Source organism: Chelonoidis abingdonii, chromosome 7 (genome assembly GCF_003597395.2).
Source record: "Chelonoidis abingdonii isolate Lonesome George chromosome 7, CheloAbing_2.0, whole genome shotgun sequence".
Classification (NCBI taxonomy): domain Eukaryota; kingdom Metazoa; phylum Chordata; order Testudines; family Testudinidae; genus Chelonoidis; species Chelonoidis abingdonii.
In genome coordinates this window covers 12,003,462-12,006,048 of record NC_133775.1, presented here as the reverse complement: position 1 = coordinate 12,006,048, position 2,587 = coordinate 12,003,462, and positions in this window count along the sequence as shown.

The following is a 2,587-nucleotide window of genomic DNA, read 5'->3' as shown; positions in this document are numbered from 1 at the left end:
TTGCCTCTAGCGCTGTGCGTGCAACACACTGCCCCCTGCGGAGCTCTGTGGCTTGTGGCCACCTCATGCAAAGATGGGTTCATCAGTGAAGTGTGGGTAGGGTGACCAGATGTCCTGATTTTATAGGGACAGTCCTGATTTTTGGGTCTTTTTATATCATATTACTCTTGCCCCCCCCACACACCTGCTGTCCTGATTTTTCACATTTGCTGTCTGCTCACCCTAAGTTTGAGGTAGCTGATGTGTGGCAATTAAAGTAAAACTAAGGTGCGAGTTAACAGTCAGTCTGATGCTAGTTCTGTCATCTTTATTTAAATATTTTCTAATAAACTTTTAAAACGGTGACAGTGCTTGTGCACTGTTCTGTCTCTGAAAGCAAAGCCACCCTATGATCACAGCTTCAACTGGTACTCAGGTTATTTAACGGGGTGGGCTAATGTGTTCAGTAGCTTTGAGCTTAGTTTTGAAGCTGTAAGAGGAAGGGATACATGAAGTTAGCTACAGACTACTTTGTAACAACAACAATAATACCTTGCACTATCTGGGGCTTTCCATTTGAGGATGTTAGAGTGCTGTACAAACATTAATAAACTAATTTTCCCTCTGCCCCTGCGAGGTAGGGAAGTATCATCCTGTCATTTTATAGTTGGGGGAAACCAAGGCACGACAAAATTAAGTCACTTGCCCAAAGTCATACGAGTCAGTAGCAGAATTGAGACTAGAGCAAAGACTTATTTGCAATCCTATGTGTTAATTTGGAGCATACCTAAGCAGAAAAGTATGACAAACTGAAAATATGTTTGACAGGAAATATTGTAACTGGACACAACAGGGTACTGTATTAAGAGTAATCCTCGATAGGTAAGGATGTGAGCAAGATGATCTGCTAGTAATGGGCCTTTTCCATCTCTTAACATCTTTGATGCTAAAATTACACCTTTATGAAAGTTCATGTTGCTGCAACAACTTTCCCCAGGGGGTGAGGGGGTAGAGAACCATGGTGGTAGCTGCACATAGTTAAAATACAGTTGTCCTTAATATGTTTTATTACTGTTACTCACTAGGAATGAAATTCCCCTCTCTATAGAGCAGTGTTTCTCAAACTGGGGCCGCTGCTTGTGTAGGCAAAGCCCCTGGCAGGCCAGGCCGGTTTGTTTACCTGCCCCGTCTGCATGTCCAGCCAATCACAGCTCCCACTGTTGCAGACACCAGAGGTGCCCAAGGCAAACAACAGTGATTCGTGCCCGGAGTGCTTTAGCGCCAATAAACATCCCAGGGGGAGAGCAAGCAAAGTTTCTTTGAGATCTCAAAGCAGTGCCAGGAGACTGATGCCTCCAAATCCAGCACACCTAAAACAAGCAGTCTGTTCCTTTATATCCATGAGAACTTTTCTCACTGACTAGCAAGCCCCGTTCCCTCCCTCTTCTGTCCGCTGCAGCATTCTTTTCTCACACACTCTTTGTCTTCCCCCTCCCTGTCCTCCTTCTCCCCCTGTAGGAGTTACGTAAGCGCAGGTACATTAAGTAATCTTGGCTGCAGCAGCTCATTAGTAAGTTTTCCTTCTGCAAGTTATCTTGTCCTTCTGCTAAAGGTGCACAGGCCTCATTATTTCTGCTTTAGACCAATTAGAACTGTTGCAACTGACAACGGCTGTTTACTCCTGGCTTTTCCCATCAACCAGCCTTTTAGGTCGATTAGAGTTCAAACATGGAAGGACTTTTGCTCATCTGAGGCCTAAACAGGGAGACTTTATATCCTTATTGCCTTCCACTTTTCCACGTTACTTAGGGTTATGCTTAGTGACACCAACACCACTGGCCACAGTTTGCCACTTCAGGCCAATGGGAGCTGCTGGAAGCAGCGGCCAGTACGTCCCTCAGCACTGGCTACACTGACTGTCGCTTCCAGCAGCTCCCATTGGCCTGGACAGGGCCAGCTCCAGGCACCAGCATTCCAAGCAGGTACTTGGGGCGGCAGTCTGCAAGGGGCAGCAGTCCGTGTGTTTTTGCCCCCAAGTAGTGCGCCAAATTGCCGCCGCGGATGGCGGGAGCAGTCCTTGTGCCGTTAAGGTGGCATGCGCGTTTCCACGGTGACGGCAATTCGGCAGCAGCTTCTAAGTTCAGCTGTCCGCAGCAGTGCAGCTTCTGTCTTCCAGCTGCAGATAGAAGCTGCCGCCAAATTGCCACTGCCGCAGAAACATGTGTGCAGCCCTAACGGCACATGGACTTCCCCCGCTGTTCGCGGCGGCAATTCGGTGCACTGCTTGGGTCAGCAAAAACAGTAAAGCCCGTCCTGGGCCTGGAGTGGCTGACTGCGATCGGCCAGACCTGCGGACAGGGCAGGTAAATAAACTGGCCCGGCCCACCAGGGGCTTTCCTTGCACAAGCAGCAGCCCCAGTTTGAGAAACTCTACTGTAGACAGGGGCGACTCTAGACATTTTGCCACCCCAAGCACGGAGGGTCCGCTGGTCCCACGGCTTCGGCAGACCTCCCGCACATGTGCGGGAGGTCCACCGAAGCCGTGGGACCAGCAGACCCTCCGCAGGCAAGCCACCGAAGGCACTCTGCCTGCCGCACTTGAAGAGCT